The sequence below is a fragment of the Symphalangus syndactylus genome, chromosome 6, assembly GCF_028878055.3.
Source record: "Symphalangus syndactylus isolate Jambi chromosome 6, NHGRI_mSymSyn1-v2.1_pri, whole genome shotgun sequence".
Taxonomy (NCBI): domain Eukaryota; kingdom Metazoa; phylum Chordata; class Mammalia; order Primates; family Hylobatidae; genus Symphalangus; species Symphalangus syndactylus.
Genome location: NC_072428.2, coordinates 40,535,227 through 40,557,674, shown reverse-complemented (window position 1 = coordinate 40,557,674; position 22,448 = coordinate 40,535,227). Strand labels below are relative to the sequence as shown.

Sequence of the window (22,448 nt, the reverse complement as noted above, 5' to 3'; positions counted from 1 at the left end):
TTCATATTCAAAGTTGTGAACCATTGCTGTAATGATTTCTCTGAGAGAAAAACTATTTCCAGCTGTAAAATCACAGAGGCCTTCTTGGAGGAGGTGATCTCTGAACTGAGACCTAAAGTAGAGGCAGTATTTGGGTATGTGAAGTATTCCAGCAGAAGCAGCAAGCAGCATCAGTAGAATCCTGGAGATGGGGAGGATGATGAGGGGTTAAGTAGACCAGGGTCTTCGGGCTGGAATCAGAGAAGACAACCACAGGCAAGTTGACTCAGGTAGGAGGGAGAGAGGGAGGCAGGCTGGGGAAGAGCCCACATGCTGGGTTAAGGCCTTTGGATTCTAATTAGGAAAGAATGTGGAGCCTTGGAGTTTGGGTCCTGAAGATATGAGAGATCCAGCTGCAAAAGCAAAACATCCCCTGAGAGAGGGAAGCCAGTCATAGTGTTTATTCATGCTCAGGTACAGATTATTTATGCCCAAGCCTTGCCTGGAAGAAGTCAAAGACGGGAAGGCGCAGGAAGTCAGAAGCGAGGACTGAGAATTCGTGAGGGAGGTACTCATATTTTTTCCCACTCTGCAGGGTTGGTGAAAGTCTCAGCAGCACTCCCACCCTTGGCGCTGTGCAATCAGGATATTTGCTGACTGTGGCTTACAGAGGGGAAGGAGCTGGGTGTGGTCCAGGTTGAGTCCTGTGAATTCCCATCACTCCTGCTCCCTGCAGGCTCTACTTCTGCAGCTTCCTGTGTTCAATTCATTCCTGCAGCCGCAACAAAACCTACCTACAGGGTTGTTAGAAGGACTAAAGGGCATAATATAGCAAAGTACCAGAAATATATTGGGACCTGAAAAAATGCATGTAATCCTTTGAACCTTGAGTCAGAACTCATAGTTCATACACTTCCCTATGCTATCATGAGGTTCAATTTGCAACAGATGAATGCTTAATCATAAAATGCCCCCAAATACCAGCTAATAGGAAATTCATCATTTGGCCTTAGAGTGGGTTTTATCAAGGCTTGAGGTCATATACACACTTTAATAACACACATCAATTATAATTTAATGAACATTTACTACATGTTGATCACTGTGCTAAGCGTCTCATTTAGTCCCATCATAAGATGAGGACAGGGAAGCTTGGAGACGTTGAGTGTCTTGCTCAAAGTCCCATTGCTATTAAGAGGCAGAGTAGAAGATAGAAGTCAGCACCAGGGTGAGATCAAAGCAAGTACTAACCTGCAAAGCCTTGTATGGGTACCACAGGTGAAACAGGTTTCATTTGGGAATGTACATTTGGCTTCTTCCATCCCCTTTTCAAATGCTAGGAAAAGTCAACATCACATTTCATATAGATGGAATTGTAGACTCAGAGTCAGAGACAGAGAAAACATAAGGACAATCTAGTTCAATGCTGCTACCTTACAGATGCAGAAATGGAGGCGCAGAGAAGTTGCTTGACTTTCCCATGGTAAAACAGGATGAGAGTGTCTTACCTCTTATAGCTCATACATTAAGATAAAAACAAACATATAAAAACACACGATTATCTTGTTTTGTTCTATCCTCACTTCTTCACATCCTGTGCCAGGCATCAACTCGCTCCTTCTCTTTTCTTTTTCTTTACTCATCTATGTATTGGTTCAACAAATATTTATTGATGCACTATTGTGAAGTTACATTCAGGGAAGAGACAGGAATTTAGGCAGAATAAGTAATATCGAGCAAGAGAGAAAAAAGAAAAGAGAAGAACAAAAAAAGTAACAAAGAAGTAGAGAGAGAAATAAATACAGAAAGAGAAGGAAGAAAGGAAGGAGGGAAGGAAGGAAGGAAGAAGGGAGGAAGAAGAGGAAGGGAGGGAGGGAGGGGTGGAAAGAGGGAGGGAAGGAAGGAAGGACGACATCAATTGGCTACTTTCTATTGGATAGGCACTTTTCCAAGCATTTTACATGTATTAACTCATTTAATTCACCCAGAAACCCTATATGGTAGTCACTATTCTTATCACCAATTTAGGATGAGGAGCCTGTAGCACAGAGACCTGAAATAAATCACCCAAGGTTGGAGGGCTGGAAGGTAGCAAGGCCAATATGCAAACCTGGCAGATCTGGCTCTAGAGGCCTTACTTGGGATCTATGCATGTAATCATGTCATAATGTCCTCCATTTGCCCTGATGGCCACTGGAAGTGGATTAGATACTTACAGGAAGAGCGTATTGCTCCTGAGAGTCCTTATCATCTTTTCTCAGTGGAGAACCCTCATCACGATTTGTCATGGACCATCAGTGCCTAAGATGTGAAGGGAGAAATGCATTGCACATACAACCGTCAGGCAGAGGAGCCTGTAAGGGAAAAGGATCGTGGAATTTAGAACCATGGAACCCAGGGTTTAGCTGTGTCCGTGCCACTCCCTAGCTATGCCATGGGATGAGTCAATCCATCTCTTCAACTCTTTGGCTCCTCATGTGGAAAATGGGAATTATAGTTGATTTGACCCTATCTACTTAAGAAAATCAAATTAAGGTGAAAGTAGTTTACAATACCAAAGGTCAAAACCAGTGTGAAATCAAACACAACCACCAGTCTTCTCTCCCTAATTTTGTGTAGATGTTTATTAAAATAGAAAGAAAGAAACTCTGTGGGGTTGGGCGGTGCTGAATTTAGAATGAGGATGATGGAGAAAACCCAAAAAGGCAGGCTTAGGTGATGAGCTTCCAGTGGGTAAGGGGAAGAAGGTGGATTTTTTTGGGAAGAAGCAGAAAGGGCCCTGTGGATAGTTAATTGTCTTTGGATAAATGGATGGTTATAGTCATTCATTCATTCATTCAATTAGTATTTATTGAGTGCCTCCTATGTACCAATGGCAGTGCTAGATACTGGGGTACAGTGGTTTAGAGAAGAGACACAGTTCTGGTCCTTATGGAGCTTGCAGTCTGCAGAAAGTCAGACACCGAACAAAGATGCACAGAATTTAAATGTATAATAATAAACTGTGACATATGCTATGAGACCAAGGAAAATAAGAATTTTCTATAAGAGAGAATAAAACAGTATTGGGTAGGTGAGGACACACTGAAGGACTCAATGCCCTAATTAGTCAATGCCATAATTATGAGAATAATTCGCATTCTTCCTCCCCACCACTCACCAACTGCTATTTGAAAGGTCATAGGTCTCTGCTCCATACAGGCATGTACTATTTTAATTCAATGAGCAATCTTTTGAGTGCCCAATAAAAATATGTGGGTATATCCCCAGGCATCAGGTGTCAACCTGCCTTCATAGTCAGCCCTGGCTGCAGCCCCCTTCGATGGGATCCCTGCATATCATTTTTATTCCTATTTTACAGATTTAAAAAATGTTCACAATAGTTCAATGATTCATCCAAGACAACACAGCTAGAAAGTCCAGATCAGGGTTTAGGACTTTTGATAGCAAATCAAGGGCTTTTTCTGTTCACACAGAATAAAATCCTAACCCCACCAGGTCCAGGATGTCATGGCTTTGCCTCATCTCTTACCACCTTCCCTCTTCTTTACCCTGTTTCATCCACACAGGCTTTCCCAGGTTGCAAAAAGATTTTTCCTGCTTCAGAGGCTACGCATCAGCTCTTCTTTCCTATGTCTGGAATGCTCTTCCTTGAATTTTTACTTGGCTACCATCTTTTATTTTTAAATCAGCTTTATTGAAGCATAATTATGATAATAATAACTATTATTATTATTATTATTGAGATGGAGTTTCACTCTTGTTGCCCAGGCTGGAGTGTAATGGCATGATCTCAGCTCACTGTAACCTCTGCCTGTCGGGTTCAAGCAATTCTCCTGCCTCAGCCTCCCAAGCAGCTGGGATTACAGTTGCATGCCACCAGGCCCAGCTACTTTTTGTATTTTTCGTAGAGACGGAATTTCACCATGTTAATCAGGCTGGCCTTGAACGCCTGACATCAGGTGATCCACCCACCTCGGCCTCCCAAAGTGCTGGGATTACAGGCGTGAGCCACTGTGCCCAACCTGAAGCATAATTTGTATGAATAAAATTCACTCCTTTTCAGGGTTCAGTTTGATGAGTTTTGACAACTTTATACATATACTTAGGCAACCGCCGTTAAATTTCCATCACCTTAGGAAGTTTCCTCCTGCTCCTTTGCAGTCCATCTTTTGCCTATATCCCAGGCATCCACCAGCTTCCTCCTTTTCATCTAAGTTTCAGCTTAATTATCGCCTCTTCAGAGGCCTTTAGAAGCAATGCCTTCCCTGACCATCCAAAAGCTCTCTTCCATGCTCCTCCTCCTTCATTCTCTTTCAAAGAGACTGGCTGTTCTCTTTCTAGCACTTACTACAAGATGTACCCATTTTATCAACTTACTCGTTTGCTCTATTTCTGTCTTCTGCAAACAATATAAGCTCCATAAGGGAAGGGTCATTGTCTTTATTAGTACTTGTGACCCCAGGGCACAGTGCTTGGCACATAGTAGAATAAATATTTATTAAATGCATGAATGAATGCATGGATAAGTGGTACTGCATCCTTCTGTGTGCACGTAGCTGAGGATTCATGGCTGAATCAGAGATGATTTCTACGCTAACGGAGTTCACAATCAAATGAAAGTTTTGTGACAGGCACACAGATAACACTGACACAGATAATCCCTAATGCTTGGATAATGCACTACTATGCACGTATAAGGCATTTACTGTGTGCCAGGCTTTGTTCTAATTCCTTTGTATATATATATATTCACTCATTTTATCCTCATGACAACCCTATATGGAAGTTACTACTGATACTGCTGGTTTAAAGATGAGGAAAACGAGGCATAAGAAGGCTGAGTCACTTACCCCAGATCAGCCAGCTTGTGAGTGGAGAAGTCAAGACTTGGGACCGTGCTTTTTTGCAGGGCTGCCTGATCCATGCCCCAAGAGAGGGTCACATAAGGGATCCAGAGAATACAGAGAAAGCCGAAGGCAGGCCCAGCTCAGACTCAGGTCAGACTTGCAGGGCAGGCGAAGTTCTAACTCTGGAAACTGGAAACAGGGACAATTGTCTCTGGAAGCCCTACATCAGGTCCAGTTCAAGCAGCCAGACACAGCCCTCCAAACCCAGGGGCAGGATTTTTCAGGCCTCTAAAGGGAACTATAGCCGGATGGGGAGGGAGGGGCTTGCCCTAGTACGCCTGTGTCCCCAGGGGTCCAGTTACCCCAGTGACAGTGCAAGCCAGAGCATCAGGGCTTCAGGTGGCCAGCTGAGTTGTTCCCACAGGGCTGCAACACGTATCCGGAACACATTGGGAACTGGGGCTCCAGGCCGAGGGGCCTGAGCGCCGCCTGGGGATCTGGTCCCTCCGGGTGGCAGCTTCCCAGAGGCCTGCCGCGCTCGGCCTGCAGTTCTCCGCTGCGGACGGTAGGTGGCAGTGGGTCTTGAGAAATGGCCCTCGCCTGGCCCTGGCTGCGGAGACCCAGCCTGGAGAAAAACGTGGCTGGGCTTCGGCCGCTGAGCGAGGGAGAACCGCGCCCCCGGGGTGGGGCTTGGGGGCCGCCATGGGACTCGGTGGCTTCTGCTAGAGCGGAGGTCAGCGAGGACCGGGGAGGTAGTGCCTGGATGGAGCTGGACGGGGAGGGCTTTGCTGGGGCTTCTGGTCCCCATGCCGCTGTGCTGTCGTGGGGAGCCTTGGGGACCCTGGCACCCTCGTGAGGGCCCAGCCCGCCGCCTCCGTAGCCAGAACTTGTGCCCAGCGTGGGAATTTTCTTCCTGAGCAAACAACTTTTTTTTTTTTTAACTGAGGAAGAAACTGCCCTTCAGAGAGGTTAAGGGACTTGGCTGTGGCCACATGGCTCGTGCGTGGCTGTGCAAGGATTAAAACCTGGTCCTTTCTGACGAGAATCGTGCTTTTTTCCACTGTGCCAATACCCAGTGGGGGATTCCCTGGTGTCAGCGCCTGGGGATAATGGGGGCGGGGGGTGTCTTCTAGTCTGCATTTACAGTGAGGAACTCGGCTCCGCCAGAGTGTGGCCATGGGCCCCCGCTCCCAGGCACCGTGCAGTGAGGGGGTGGCTGAGACGACCGCTGGATGGCCTTGGAGAGCCCTAATTCCCTCCCCAAGCCCTAACTCTCCAGGCCCCCGGCCCTGGCAGTCTCTGAGCATTAAGTCTGACCAGAGCTGCCCCTGCAGGGTCTGAACTCTGGACGCCCCCCACCTCTGTCTACCTCCTCTTATTGTACTGGATCTCAACCCGCCTCCCCACCTCTGACATTTGAAAGCACTTTTACTCTCGGGAATTCGTTAGCTCTTTACAACCACCCCGTAAGGCAAAAAAAAAAAAAAAAGAAGGGATGTTTACATTTACAGAAGAGGAAACCGAGGCCTCAGAGAAGTGATTTACCAAAGGGTACCAAGCAAGTTCGCGGCTGAGCCGGGTCTTGAACCTCAGGTCTTCATAGCTGCCTCCTGCGACAAGGCGAGAGCAGCGCTGGTGCAGAGCTCTGCAGCGGCCGGCAAGCCGAGCAGCGGAGGCCCTTCCATGCCTCTTCCTCTCCCGGAGGCAGACGGGGAGCGGCCGACAAATTAATTCACGCTATCTTTACATTATGTATAATGCGGCATGATTTTATTTTGCTTCATTCCCGAAATCTTTTACAGTAATTAGTAGCCGAGTAAAATATAAAAATTAATGCAATATAACACTTTAATGGTAATAATACACTATCCTGTCTAATTAATAAAATCTGTTGTTTCCAAGCACGATTATTTATTTGACAAATTGATAGCACACATCCTGTTCATACCCTCTTTCCTAGCTCCCATCCTTTCAGTTTATCGAATACAACTGTAGCAGGAAAATAAACAGATTGTCTTCTGACCTGACAAGCAAGTGAGAAATAAACCTCTCACTCATACGTCCCTAATTGTTCTCAGCAATATCCTCTAAGACATGTCCAGATTGGTTAAAAATGAATCTTGATTCCTCCCCAGTTTCTTTCTTTCTTTTTTTTTTTAATTGAGTCTCCTTATTTTAGAGAAAAGAGACCTTTCCTCTCTTTCCTCTGGGTACTGTTTATATCGGGGCAGTTGGAGGGATATACATTTTGTGACTGTGTTCAGAAATTCTGATGGCCTTGCTAACAGAGTGAAGTGATTGTTCAGGCCATGCCAGAGAGAGAGCGAGAGAGAAAGAAAGAGAAAGAGAGAGAGGAGGTCCGGGCTGCTCTGAGCCGCCGCCGAAGAACACTGAACCCATCGCGAAGGCTGCAGGAGAGGATCAGCAAGGGAGCAGGGTGCAGTGAGGTTGCAGGATTGTCATTGGGAGTTGGCAAAAACGAAACTGGGAAAGGGGTTAGGGCAGGATACCCAGACCTGGCAGTATTTGCAGGTAGTACTAGGGAATAAGGAACAAGGTCCAGCATCATTATGTGTGGAACTTGGGATGAAACAATGATCTAATTACAAACCCGAATGTATGCTATTTTATGTAATACGGGGGCATCTTACATGTCAAGTGTGAAAATGCGAAAGCATTTTAAGCTACAAATAGGGCCTCAGAGACAGAGATACAGAGAGACATGGAGACAGATGGAGAAAAAGAGAGTCAGACAGAGACAGAGGGAGCACGCAAGAGCAGGACAGAAAGAGAGAGAGACTTACCATCTGCAGGTTATTTTGCAGCACTTTTCTCTGAAAGAAAAATTATGTGATGTGATCTGTGTTCGGGGAAAAGCTGTGCTATCCCCAGCTTTCAAGCTACATTTACTATAATAAAAAAGGAAAAAAAATCTCCAAGTGCACACAGGTGAGAAAAGTCACTCTCTCATGGAAACTGGCCTCAATACACAAAAAGAGATACACACACACACACACACCCCTGCTTGCACAACCCATGGATGAGTCTCCAGAGTCCTTTCCTTTGTAGAAAAGTTCTATGATCTTATGTGCATTAGGTTCAACACACATACACACACACATACACATATATACACACACAGGCACAATGCAGATATGTGCACATAGCACCACTACACACACACCCTGCTGAGCCCAGGGCCTTGAATCAGTGCAGTCATGCCCCATTGGTGAGACTCCCCAGGCCACTTCCTGGGCCACCACAGTAATCCCTACCTTCCACTGAAGTCTGAATACTCTGATTTTATTACCCACCCCCACTTTTTTCTCTTGATCTATCTCCCCATCCCCACCACCATTGTGCTAGTGTATTATTTTAATAATAAAAATAATAATTCAAATAAAATTCTTCCAGGCTGGGCGCAGTGGCTCACGCCTGTTATTCCAGCACTTTGGGAAGCTGAGGCAGGTGCATTGCTTGAGCTCAGGAGTTCAAGAACAGCCTGGGAAACATGGTGAAACCCCATCTCTACCAAAAATACAAAAGATTAGTCAGATTTGGTGGCGTGTGCCTGTGGTCGCAGCTACTCGGGAGGCTGGGGTGGGAGGATGGCTTGAGCCCAGGAAGCAGAGTTTTCAGTAAGCTGAGATCGCGCCACTGCACTCCAGCCTGGGCAACAGAAAAAAACAAAAACAACAACAACAAAAAATTCCATAAAATAGGTGCTGACTCCAGTTTTTGCCAGCACACAGGTATACAGAAGGTGACCAATCAGTTTGAATACTTCACCTTTTTTAAAGTGCTCCCCTATGAATTGTTTAAGGGCAAGGATTACTACACTCACTTTATAGATAAGGAAACAGGTCATTTCTTTCCGAGGGGAAACAATTGGGATGTTCAGTGAAAAATCTTTACTGAACACTTTGAGTGGGTCAGGTACTATTTAAATGCTTGATAGGCATTATTTCACTGAATCCTCAAAATAACTGTATGAGATGGGTCCAGTTATTACCCTCAGTATTATAGATGCAGAGTCTGATATTCAGAAGGTTTATGTAATTTGAGAAATTACACAATTATACAGTGCATATATAATAGCACTGGAGTTTGAACCCACACCTGTCTGGATTTGAGGTTCCTGAAGCCATGTTTTAATTCCAGCTCTGATATTCACTGGTTGTATTATTTTGAGCAAGTAACATTTCTGAGACTCGGTTCTCTTAACTATAAAATGAAGATGAAAATTCTCACCATTGATATGAAGGTTAAATGTGACATATATATAGGGCCCAGCAGAGAGTCTCGGCAGGGATTAGGAGTTTAATCAAGTCTACTCTTCCCTTCATTTTTACTTTTGTCCATCTTGCATTATCCACTCCCCAGAAGTTACCTGAAAGATAACTCAGTTTGTTGGGGCTACACCCAATTGACAGCTTGGGGCTTCAAGCCTTTGTTTCACCATTTGCAAAATAAGGAAATAATAGCTATTCATGAGGATAAACTGAGTTAAAGCATAAGCAGCCAGCACAGTGCCTGGCACACAGATGGTGCTAAAATAAATATTTGTGAAAGAAAAGAAGGGAGGGAGGAAAGAACCAGGATAATGGTGCCCAGGTATTCAAAAAGAACGTGCACCCAGCAGCTCTTAGGGCCTGGGGACTTGTCCTACCAGGCTCTACCAAAGGGTGAGTAGGAATGTTCCAGCAGACAGTGAATGTCCTGTGGACCTGCTCAGTGCCATTGATCAATATGTTTTATGATAGATCTAATTAAGCTCTCTAACGAGGGATCACAAGATAACAATTTATCCCAGAACCATCACTCATTAAAATGCCATTTCAGGAGATGACATCGTTCCAACCTTAATTGGCAGAGTTTGCGTGACTGGAATCCCTTGGGAGCAGAGATGCCCCTTGTCATTTACTTGTCACCTCTGTGGTGAGGGGGCTTAGAAGGGCCCTGAGAGGCACATGAATTTGTCAGGCATTGCCATAGGCCAGGCTCCACCTACCCTGCTGCAGGTGGCTTTCTGGAGCGGGTGACTCAGCAGGTCGCTGACAGGAGCCTGCGGCTGTGCAGAGGCCCGGTTTTGGAATCAGAAACCCAGAACTTTAGTCAGCTCCCGGAATGACGAGGCAGGAAGCCTTAGGAAGTGACCATTCCTGTCAGCCTCAGTTTCCTCTTCTATAAACAGGCCTTCCCTGCCTGCCTCCTGGGTTGGTGGAAGATTTAAGGAGATCATGGAAAGGCTTATAGAGCAGTGGAAAGAGCACAGACTTGTAAGTGAGATTCTCCAGGTTCAAATCCTTGTTCTACACCCACTGGCTGTGTGACTATAGACAAGCTACTTAGTGCCTCTGAACCTTGGTTTCTTCAATAATAGTGCCTAACTCAATAGGATTCTTGGGAGGATTTTAAGAGCTTTGTAATCAGCCTGGTTTCTGAGGATCCCAGGGACACAGAGATGAAAAGGCCTGGGAGTTTTCTGAGGGAGCCTGTAATGCCTTAGTATCAGAATAATATCTGTGTCAGGACAGATTACAAACCCAAAGAGGACCAGAAAAAGCTATGGTGGCTATACCCACAAGGGAAGAGGAGGCATTTGAGCTAGATCTTGAAATAGAAGACCTTTCCTAGTTGCAGAATAGAGGAAAGGGCATCCCAGGATGAGTGAGCCCTCAGCATAAATAAGCAAAGCACCCGGGGTTGGAGAGAATTCGTGCGTTCAGAATGCAGTAGTGCTCCCTTCTCCATGGAGAATGCCTGAAACCATGGGTAGTACCAAACCCTGTATAAAAGACATTTTTCCTATACATATTCCTATGATAAAGTTTAATTTATATATTAGACACAGTAAGAGTTTAAAACGACAACTAATAATAAAATAGAATGATTATAACAATATTATAAAAATTAGGTGAATGTCATCACTCTTTCTCAAAATATCTTATTGCACTGCACTGTAAGTTAAACAAGGGTTACTTCCACACAAGCACTGTGACAGTTGGTGTGATAACCCAGAGGGCTACTAAGTGACTATTGGGCAGGTAGCATATGCACTGCACAGAGGATGGTTCATGACCTGGGCGGGGCCAAGATTTCATCACGCTGCTCAGAACGGCATGCAATTTAAAACTTGGGAATTATTTATCTCTGGAATTTTCCATTTAATATTTTCGGACCACAGTTTACCACGGGTAACTCAACCGTGGAAAACTGCTGCGTCATCCCATTGCGGAAAGGCAGAAGGGCAAGCAAGCAGGTGCGGAAGGTGTAGCAGTGCTCCAGAGCTCCCTTTTTCCAGCAGCCTGCACTTCACTCCCGTGGTAATGGCATGAATCCATTCAGGAGGGCTCCACCCTCACGACCCAATGACCATCTAAAGGCCCTACCTCGCAGCACTGCTGCATTAAGAATTAAGGTTCCAACACATGAGCTTTTGGGGGACGTATTCAAATCGGAGCACCTTGCAAAGTATTTGGATTTCATTATGAAGGTCACTGAAACCTCACATCAGGTGAATTTAATGAAGTCTCATTATAGAGCTTGGACCTCAGAGGAGGAGAAGGGCGGAAGATACAGGTGCTTCTGCCAACAAAGGTGGCTTGGAGCCTTCAGAGCAGACCTCATGTTTCCCAAGACCAGGAAGAACAGGGCCCCCATGGCCTAAGTGCAATAGACTTGTCAGGAGCATTTGCGGAAACCAAGATGGCAATGGTGCCTTGAATTTTGGACTGCTTTCCTCCCAGAGAAGGAGACTGGGTGTGAGGTGGAGGGAATTAAAACTTGCAGAGCTGCTATCATGCATTAGGGAATGTAGCATTTGATTCTCACAACACTCGCCATCAGGTGTGATTGTCCCCATTTACTAAATGATGTGTTTGAGTCTCAGAAAGGGTTAGTGACTTCTCCAAGGTAACCCGCTAATAAGAGCAAAGTCAGGATTTGAGCTGTGGTCAGTTGGTGCCAAACCAGTGCTTCTATCACTTCATGCTGTCTCACTAAACATTGTCACATTTAGGACCTCCATTCCTCAGGTTTGAGATGTGGGTGATTTAGCTCCATCTTTCAGAAGCGGAGCTTGAGACCCAAAGAATTCTTCAAGAAGCACCTTGCCCATGGACACTCTACATGAGATAACTTTCTGATAGAAAACAGAGATGCAGTTTTGATCCGACAGCAATGGTATTGAGGAGTGTGTTTTTCCTGGAACTCTGGGATGGATTTTATGGCCTGATTCCAATTTACCTTTCCAGAGGCCATTAGCCTCTGCACATTCTTGACTCCTGGGGCAGATGTGAACACTCCTGGATCTTTAATTTTTGAGAGGGTGTAGGAGGGGGCTGATGCCATTTTCCTATTGCATAATAAAATTATTTCCTTAACAAAAAGGGGGATCCACAGTTTCCAAATCAAATGCTTTTATAAAAAACAGGGGGAAAAAGTAGCAAAAAATAGTTGAAAGAATGCACCCCTAAATGTGAAATTGTTCAGAAATACATATTTGTAATAGGATTCAAAGTGTTCATGACAGCTACTACTTACAGTGTTTAAAAAGTTGCAATTAGTACCAAAAGGCTTGGATGAAGAAAACATCCTATCATAGGCATATTTATAAAACAACTTCCATCAGCCAAAGGAAAAATGGACAGAACTCTATTACAAGCTTTTTATATTTGAGGAGCAATTTCTAATAATATATCTAGAAGCCATTTCTGAAATTGACTTAGTGTGCATGATCTGGGATTAATGTTTTCTGCAAAATCACATGCTCGTTTGAATGTAAACATTTTGCACTTCCGTTCCACCTCCTGGTTCAGAAGAATGCACCTCCAATGTGTAAAATGATCTATCAAAATTAATTGTGAATGCCCTAATCCAATCAAGTCCACCTCATTAGGCAAACATTTAAATTATTAAGTTAAACAGTGGGATATTTCAATATAATCTTGTTATGCTATTTTTATGGCAGCACAAATGCTGTCTACAGATGGGCTCTGCTTCCCAGCCTCCTTGCTATTGTTGATGAGCTCACCACCTCTGTTGCTGGATTTCACACATGTGTGATATTGGTCCAGTCACAATCCTGCATTCCCTCACTACCTCAGCAATTACTGATGGAGCTCCTACTGTGTGTTAAAATTTGAAGGCTAAAAAAGACCTTCAGGATAATCTAGTCATCACTTTTGCAGATACAGGAACTGAGATTCTGAGAGGTTGGGTGCTTTTTTATGGACCATGGAGCAAATTTGTGGCAGAGCTACTGGTAGAACCCTCTCTTCTTGATTCTGCATCCATCCATCTGCTTTTTTCTTCTTTCCTTGTCCATTTCTCTCTCTAATTCAAACATAAAGATGTAAATAAAATAGATCATATTCATGCTGTTCATATTTTATATCATTAGTATTTTGCAAAATTATTCTTTTTCCCCCCATTTAATAAAAGATATATTCCCAACTTGGTTGCTCTTCACAGAGCTTTAAATAGCTTGTCCTTTCTAAATTCCTCCAGCCAGCAAACAGCTATTCATCATTCTATAGTTCCTTGAAGGCCAGCCCAACAGAGACATGTTTGGAAGAAATAAGATCTTGATGTCTCAGCCTCTAGCCCCTAAATTAGTCTCTGGGTATGTGCATGTTAGGAGGAGGAAGAACAAAGGAGTAAACAAACAGGAATAAAGCAGGCTTGAGGTCTAGCCATGACCAGGGTCCAGATGCCCATACTGGGATCCTCTTGGGAGCTGGAGAACACAGTCCTGTCCTCAGCAGACCCCTTGCCCTACACCCCAAGAGAGTTATGTCTATGCTGTCTAAAGATTCGGATTTCACACTGGCTCTGAAGGCAGGTCTAAGAAATCTTTAGAGTTTACCCTACTTTTGGGAACAAGGTGAAATGAAGAACTTCCCAGTGTTCCCCTTTTACTCTCTGGTTCAAATGTAGACAGGATTATTTATACCCCGAGGCATGGCTGAGACAGGGATAGAACTATCAAAAAGATATTCCAAAGGGGAACTAAACTCAGAAAGTGCCATGAATTCGAATTATCCACTCTGCAGGTGGCTTAGGCCCCAGGGACACGGTATGACCTTAGTGGGCCCTAGGTACTCTTATTTTCGTGGGCTCTTTCTTCCATTTAGATAAGTAAATAAACAAATTATATTTTATGACTACATTAATATAAAGAAGAAAATATTAATAGTATAAATTAAAGCATTTTCTTTGACGTAAAATGTCCTAAAATTCTCTGATTTTAAGAGAATTAAAACATTTTTATGGGCCCCCTAAATGTTTGTAGCCCTAGGCACTCAGCCTACTGTGACTAATGGATAGAGCAGCCATGCCAGGCCCAAGGAGAAACAGCCTCCCATTCTGCCTCCATTTGGCAGATGGATTCTGATCAACACCAACACCCTGGAAATATCTAGCTTCCTCGGATCTGGGCAAGACAGAAAAGCCTTAGCTCCTGTCCTCTTACTTTCCATAGCCTGTCTAGGGACAGATTGAAACCCATTGGTGTAAGGAGAAGTCATCCTCCTTAATACCATTCAAACTCAGGTGCTTCAAGGTTATCACTGGAGGGGAATGAGCTTTGTTCTTTGTTCTCACAGTTTTATTCCTTCTGCCGGCATTACACTTGTCCTATGTGGAACCACATTCTTCATACACTAAAACATGGCTCAAAGACCTTCCCAAAGGGGAACTGTCAAAAAGACCTTCCCAAGGGGAAAGTAAATACAGAGAACACTGCAAATTCATGATGCAAAAGGGCCCTTCAGAACAGAGGAAGTGGGTACATGAGGCTCTGCAGAAGAACCTGAGTACCCCTTGTTTAAAAGACTGTAGAAATTGAAACTCTTACATACTATTGGTAGGAGTGTCCGTTGGTACAACCACTTTGGGAAACTGTTTGTCAGTATCTATGAAAGTTGAATATATTATACATGTCTCATGGCCCAACATTTTTACTCCAAAGTATTAGATTGAGTCGTATGAAATTATCAGTGTTTAACTTTTTCATCTACAAAAATGTCAACTTAATTTGATTCAATTTAATCTATAGCCAACAGAAAAACCTACATATGCTCATCGAAAGTCATGTATAAGAATGGTCTAGCAGCACTATTCAAAAGCTGGACACTACCCAAAAGCCCATCAACCATAAAATGCATAAATAAATTGTGGTTTGTTCCTATAATAGAATAGTACATGCAATGAAAATAAAGAAATTACAACTCCATACAACAACTTGCCTGGATCTCACAAACGCAATGCTAATTGAAAGAAGCCAAACACAAAAGGATATATATTGTATGATCCCATTTATATAAATTTCCAAGAGCAAACAGCACTAATCCATGATGCTAGGAGTCAGAAAGGATAATAGATATGGCCCTAAAAGGCCCATGAGGGGCATTTTCTTGATCTGAGAGCCAGTTTTATGGGTGTGTTCACTTTAGTAAACTCATCAAACTATAACTTACGATTCACACACTTTTCTATATGTATGTTTTCCTTTCTTAAAAAGTTTACTTAAAAAAACAAGAAGGCTGCAGAAGAATGCGGGGAACTGTTTGAGCAAAGACAACAGCAGGTGGCTTCAGGAGGGTCTACCCTCCTGCCCTCCAGTTTTTGTTGTGGATTTTTTGAGCGCTCACTAATACGGGCTCTCCTTGATCTCATTTACTCTCCAGCCCAACATCAAGGTGGAGCCTATTATTGCTCATATCCGGTGGATGGAGAAACAAAGGAAACAGATGCTTTGAGAGTCTAACTTTCCCAAATGCACACAGCCATTGTGTAAGAAGCCAGCACCTGACTCCAGAACAGTGTCTCTCCCAAGCTCTCACTCTGTAGGTCCACGATCCAGACTCAAAGTAATTGGGATCACATGGGACACCTGGAAGTCACACCTCCCTATGATTTGGATGAAGATCCCACTTCTCTGGATCCTGCCCATCTGTAGATAGCAATTGTACTTCTCTGGAAGAAGGTTCCAGTTCTTGTCCCTGCCCACCAGCATGGCCACCCATGAACCTGTGAAAACTCTTGGTGGGGCCCACGGCCTGGCGACTGCAAGTTGCTCACTCAGTCTGGCAAAGACATGATTTTTTCTGTGTTCTCTGACAAGTCCAGGCCCAGCCAGCCTGCCTGGGCCTTGCCATCCCTGTGGCATCTGCTGGGGACATCCCAGTTCTATCTTCTTGTGCTTACTGCTTTTTCTGACTTTGGTTCTGAATGATCCTGTAAAGGTGTCTGTGTGGGTTTATGTGGAGATAGACTATATGGAAAATGATGCAGCCCTAGGCCACAACAAAGGCAAAACTCAGCCTGTGCCTTCTTCTCTGACCACTAACTCGACCTTCCCTAGCCCCAGCTCTTCCCATAGCACTTTTAAGGTGAGTGTGGGAAGAAGTGCCAAGAAGAAAAGCAGGAAAGAGTGTTTTCTATGGGGCAGTGGGAGTCTGTTCACGTGCTCTTCCCCTTTCATGTATGCAACACCCCTGGGAACTGGTTATCATCATCCTTGTGGTATTGCAAAGGCATATGGGGGCCTAGGAAAAATAAATGCATGGGCTGCTGTTTTCCCTACATGGGATGGTGATGCAGGCAGAGAAAACTGGTGAGCACCTAGGGGCAGCCAACCTCTCCTCTGTCATGGTTTGCATTCAATACTCTTGGGTGTGGACACACTCATAGATGGAGCTTGCTGTCTACTGACCTTGGTTCAGGTCATGGCTGCAATCAGTACCATTAATAAGGCACATCCTGCTTTTCTAGAAGAATGAAGAAGGGAGCCATTACCTTCTGTGAGGGGCAAAAGACATTGTATTAGCAGGTGAGAGTTCTGGTTCCAGCTCACCCAGTTACTCTGTGTGGCTCTGGAAAAATTTCTTCCCCTCTCTATCCCTTAACTTTCTTATCTGTGCAATGAGGGAATGAGATTTGTTGATGTCTGAGGGTCCTCCCACCTCTAGTACTCTGGTGTCTTATAAGGAGGTGCTCTTTTATCTGTACTATGAGGTATTGACGCCACTGAGGAATACTCTAACTTTCCCCCAGGACTGAAAAGACAGGAAGGAACTTGTCTCCTTGGCCTCTGGCTCTGGTGGGCATCTGAGTGATGGAGACAGGCACAAGCCTGGTCTAGAAGGAATGAGGGACAGCCAAGTTCATGGGTAGCTGAAAGGTTCTGTGGACCAGGAGCCACCCAAGTCTTGGTGTGTGGACAGTTAGAAGAACCAGAGAAGGTGGGTTCTGAAAGGGGAACTAGAATAGCACCAGATTCATGTCCAAACCATTGCTGCAGCCTCTTACTTTATGTGTACACCTCCTGGCCCCCACTCACCCCAACTGTTTGCTATAACTCAGGGGTTCTTAATCTGGAATTCATGCCCTTTGAAGTTGCTTGCAAAACAATATGTGTAGGCGAGTATGAGCATTTTCCTGGGTGCAGAAGCATCCATTTTACTCTCAAAAAGCTTAGACACACACATATACACACAAAGCTAGGAGCCACTCTTCCAATTTTTTTTATTTTTATTTTTTATTATTATACTTTAAGTTTTAGGGTACATGTGCACAATGTGCAGGTTTGTTACATATGTATACATGTGCCATGTTGGTGTGCTGTACCCATTAACTCATCATTTAGCATTAGGTGTATCTCCTAATGCTATCCCTCCCCGCTCCCCCCACCCCACAGCAGTCCCCAGTGTGTGATGTTCCCCTTCCTGTGTCCATGTGTTCTCATTGTTCAATTCCTGCCTATGAGTGAGAGCATGCGGTGTTTGGTTTTTTTGTCCTTGCGATAGTTTGCTGAGAATAATGGTTTCCAGCTTCATCCATGTCCCTACAAAGGACATGAACTCATGATTTTTTATGGCTGCATAGTATTCCATGGTGTATATGTGCCACATTTTCTTAATCCAGTCTATCATTGTTGGACATTTGGGTTGGTTCCAAGTCTTTGCTATTGTGAATAGTGCCGCAATAAACATACGTGTGCATGTGTCTTTATAGTAGCATGATTTATAATCCTTTGGGTATATACCCAGTAATGGGATGGCTGGGTCAAATGGTATTTCTAGTTCTAGATCCCTGAGGAAACGCCACACTGACTTCCACAATGGTTGAACTAGTTTACAGTCCCACCAACAGTGTAAAAGCGTTCCTATTTCTCCACATCCTCTCCAGCACCTGTTGTTGCTTGACTTTTTAATGATCGCCATTCTAACTGGTGTGAGATGGTATCTCATTGTGGTTTTGATTTGCATTTCTCTGATGGCCAGTGATGATGAGCATTTTTTCATGTGTTTTTTGGCTGCATACATGTCTTCTTTTGAGAAGTGTCTGTTCATATCCTTTGCCCACTTTTTGATGGGGTTGTTTGTTTTTTTTCTTGTAAATTTCTTTGAGTTCATTGTAGATTCTGGATATTAGCCCTTTGTCAGATGAGTAGGTAGCAAAAATTTTCTCCCATTCTGTAGGTTGCCTGTTTACTCTGATGGTGGTTTCTTTTGCTGTGCAGAAGCTCTTTAGTTTAATTAGATCCCATTTGTCAATTTTGGCTTTTGTTGCCATTGCTTTTGGTGTTTTAGACATGAAGTCCTTGCCCATACCTATGTCCTGAATGGTATTGCCTAGGTTTTCTTCTAGGGGGTTTTAGGTCTAACATGTAAGTCTTTAATCCATCTTGAATTAATTTTTGTATAAGGAAGGGATCCAGATTTGTGTAAGGAAGGGATCCAGTTTCAGCTTTCTAGATATGGCTAGCCAGTTTTCCCAGCACCATTTATTAAATAGGGAATCCTTTCCCCATTTCTTCTTTTTGTCAGGTTTGTCAAAGATCAGATAGTTGTAGATATGCGGCATTATTTCTGAGGGCTCTGTTCTGTTCCATTGGTCTATATCTCTGTTTTGGTACCAGTACCATGCTGTTTTGATTACTGTAGCCTTGTAGTATAGTTTGAAGTCAGGTAGCGTGATGCCTCCAGATTTGTTCTTTTGGCTTAGGACTGACTTGGAAATGCAGGCTCTTTTTCGGTTCCATGTGAACTTTAAAGTAGTTTTTTCAATTCTGTGAAGAAAGTCATTGGTAGCTTGATGGGGATGGCATTGGGATGTGAAGGACCTCTTCAAGGAGAACTACAAACCACTGCTCAATGAAATAAAAGAGGATACAAACAAATGGAAGAACATTCCATGCTCATGGGTAGGAAGAATCAATATCATGAAAATGACCATACTGCCCAAGGTAATTTATAGATTCAATGCCACTCTTCCAATTTAAACACATCCTTGCTCCATCCCCACACTGATCCAGGCCCTTGTCAGGAGTGTTTTGGGCTATTGCAATCACTTCCTAACTGGTGTCTGTGCCCCCAGCTTCATATTCTTCCAATCCAGCTTCCCCATAGCCCTCAACATCACTTTCTTCAAACTTTGTTTTTATCAGCTGTAGATAAAGTTCTGAGTGTGTAGCCCAGTTGTAAGGTACTTTGAAATGTGGTCTCTAATTCCTTCTCCAGTCTCACCTCCTGACAACCCCCTTCCTTGTGCAACTTTAACGGTAGCTTCACCCCAGGACATCATGGTTCTATGACTTGCATGTTCTATTCTCTCTGAGAGGAATGACCTTCCCTCCTTTCATTTGCTAAACTTTTAGGATATAAACACCAAGAGAAAAAGACTTTGTTTTGTTTATTGTACTATCCGGATACACAAAGTGTGTCTGGTATATGTAGGTACTCAGTAAATATTTGCTGTGAATGAGTAATTGGATAAATGACTCCTTTGGGATTTATACCAAGAGTCTCCACTTGAAGAATTCTCTGATGTCCCCAGTGGAGGTTATCATTCTATTGGATCCATATCTCACTGTATTGCAACTATTTTTTATATTCTATGTGAAATTATTAGGTAATGTTATATGTGTCATTATTATTAATATATGTCACTGAACTGTAAACTCCAAGTTCGCAGACCCAGGATTTTTTGAATTAAAAGGTAAATCCCCAGCATCTAGATCAGGCTGGCTAGCATCTAGACCAGGCTGGCTGGCAACTACCAGTTGCACCAAGTAAATGTATCTTAAATGGATGAAAAAGCAAATGAATGCCTGCTCAAAACTCAAATGCCAAGGCCATCTTTGCCCCATCAAAATCCTATCCATTCTTCAAGCTCTGACTCAAATTTGACTTCCTTTCATGAATCACTCCCTTCCCTTGTCCCCAATTTAGTGTGGTTTCTAGCTTCTCCAAGCCACCTCTAGCATTTTGTTGTACTCTTTTTTGTGGACTAATTTCACTCTTCCCTGAGCTAAGAACTTAGCACGATGCTCTCTCCTATTAGTCTTGCATACTCCTCCGTGGAACCCTGTAGACACATCTATTCTGTTCTGTGGCCAGTCCCACCCTTGCCTGCTGACCCAACCCTAGCACACTGCTCAAAACTGTGATACATGACATGAGATTTTTGTTCAATTGAATGACTTCCCCACCTGTCAATTTTTGACTAGATCTACAACTTTCTTTCATTAGACATGTTTTAGCTTCAGTTCTTCTTAAAATCTTCCTTTACAAAGAAGAAAGAGAAAGACCCACTGGCCAGTATGGGAGCTACTGTGGAAGCATTCAGCTCCTTGCATTCTTTCTGTGCACATACCTCAAACCAAGACTGCTCAGAGGAGGGCCAGCCAACCCCCGCAGGAAACCCAGCACACTCAGGCATTCACACTTCAGAAAAACTAAAGATGCAGAACAGGAAAAAAAAATCATTATGGGCTGCATCCATCGCACAGTAAGAAGCACTAATTATTCTGTGTAGCCTGAGTTTTTCTTGGTAGGCAAACTCTTTTGAATATTAACAAATATTTATTTAGGAATTAATAATTGACATCTATTAAAGCATAATTTATGGAGAGTGAATTCCTCTTGGTTTGGGTTCCCACTGCTCTGCTACATCTGGCTGCTCCAGAAGTGACTCTTTCTTTTGTTAGAAGCAAGACGCAGGGGCAGAGCACAAGCCAGGGCCAGGGACGCGCTTCAGTGACTGCACAGAACAAAGCACAGTGGGAGGGCGTCGGGTTAGGATTCAATTGGAAAACTGGCTGTGGGCCTGACTCCGCCACTCCTGTTCCTGTGGCCTTGGGAGAGTTTCTTACCCTTCAGAGCCTCCTTTCCAAGGCTAAGAAACAGACGTCTTCGTGTCTACCAGTATTTAGTTGGACATGCCTGGTTGCAAGTAAATAAACTATTTTGAGTTGGCTTGAGCAATAAAGGGGAATTTGGGGAAGGAGGCCAGGTCATCTTCTGGAGCACTGACAGGGACAGGGCTAGGCCTCAGACACCCCTGGGATCCAGGGCTGCTAAGCCCTCTGCACCCTCTCTGCTTCTCATCTCCACTCCTCTCTGTGCACCTGCTGTTCTTTTCCTCTGTTTTCAGATTTCCCCTACTTCTTTGGTCCCCTGGCAAAAGCACAACCTCCTCATAGTTCCTGAGCTTTTCTGACACAGGTTCAATCATAGAAGGCAGTGGGAATATCTTTTGTCTCCATTTCCATCTTGCTCCTGTGTGATGCTGACTGTTTAGTGGAGGGATACCAAACAACCATGGACAGGGTTTCAGGGTCACAGTTAATAAAATGCCTTCTAGGCACCACCATCAATTTATGTACTCATTCATTGAAGGACCACTGACTGAGAGCTCACTGTGTGTCAGGCAAGGTTCTGGGTGCTGGATATATGGCAGTGAGTGAGGGAGAAAGGCGTGTGGATCAGAGAGGCCACTCTTAGGACAAGTTGTTCCAAGAGAAGCAGCAATGCCAGAGAATCAACAGAAAACCACTGCAAGGCTATGTGAAAAGCACAAGTAAAGTTCAAAGCCTTGGCAAAGTGTACAAGGTTATTATGGTATTATACATTTTTAGGGAAAACTATAAGAAGTTTAAAATGGAAGAAAAGGAGGGAGGGAGAGAAGAAGGAAAAGAAGCAGGTAAGTCCACAGAAACAGAAACAAATGGAAACAACAGGGAGGTCAATGCTGAACCAATATAAGAATTATTTTCACACTTGGAGGCTTTGAAAAATAAAATGAACAGTGGTGAGCCTTCTATCATTGGAGAGTATTCAAGCCAAAGCTAGATGACCTCCACTCGGGGCTGATGTACCCATAAACCAGGCAAGAGATTGATGTGCCTTCCCATTTCACAGTTCGAAAATCTATTTTCATAGTCAAATTCAAAGGTTTCAGTTGATTCCACACTTTTGGCCTTCAAAGGGAGAGGCAGCTTGTCACCTTTCCTGGCCTCCCAAGACAAGAGCTTATACCTCATTTTAACATTAAATAAAGAACAGCATTTCAACTCCTCTGGAATGCAAAACTGTGAATTTGAGTGAAATATGCAGTTTTCATTATGTTAAAAGATCTAGTCATTACAATCAGGATAAGAGGATATGAATAAGACAAATTGATCACCACTTTAAATGTATTAATCAGCTTGCAACTCTTGTCACCAGTCAAAACAGAGCAGTCAGACATTTATTCTGTCTCAGTTGTACTGTAGAGCCCATCGAGGAGGTCATAGAGTCAGAGTGCCTCCCTGTGCCGTTTACAGGAAAA

At 43.8% G+C, this 22,448-nt stretch overlaps 1 protein-coding gene across 1 annotated transcript in view; it reads left to right on the top strand.

Annotated features, from left to right (window-relative positions):
• Positions 1 to 22,448, top strand: part of LOC129483896 (uncharacterized) — an 82,692-nt gene that overhangs the window by 20,475 nt on the left and 39,769 nt on the right. The window lies entirely within an intron of this gene.